We start from the raw sequence: 589 nt of genomic DNA on the forward strand, positions 1-589 counted from the left end.
ACATTTAAATTTAATAAGCAAGTAGATTAGATTTGCTTTTAAGCTAGGCATATCATTATAGTTTGTGTTCCCTTCAGTAGGGCAACTGCTTGCTATTAAATGCAGTATTTAGTTGTCTTTTAAAACCTAAAAATAATAAAAGGGGATGTATTTACAAAAGTAATTGAATATAGAGCCGCTTTCGGGGACATGATTTTTGTAGGGTGTATACGTTAAAGTAGTTTTTGTTTTTATTAAAAATTGCCCTGTTTTGAGGAAATATTAATGTAGGAGCTATATGTGTTTCAGTTATGAAATACCAGATCTGTCATAGTAACATATGGCCTGATCATCATCTCCTGCAGAAAAAAATCCATGGGAGGGGAGAGCTTATTTGGAAACTCTGCATGATTTACCAGGCAGATTTTCTGATGCCTCATCTTTCTCATCAGAAAGAATTAGTAGCTGACAAGGAGGTGGATTCTTAGCATCATAGAATCATAGAATAGTTTGGGTTGGGAGGGACCTCTAAAGGTCATCTAGTCCAACCCCCCTGCCGTGGGCAGGGACATCTTCAACTACATCAGGTTGCTCAGAGCCCCGTCCAGCC

The sequence above is a fragment of the Pygoscelis adeliae genome, unplaced genomic scaffold, assembly GCF_000699105.1.
Source record: "Pygoscelis adeliae isolate BGI_AS28 unplaced genomic scaffold, ASM69910v1 Scaffold85, whole genome shotgun sequence".
Lineage (NCBI taxonomy): Eukaryota > Metazoa > Chordata > Aves > Sphenisciformes > Spheniscidae > Pygoscelis > Pygoscelis adeliae.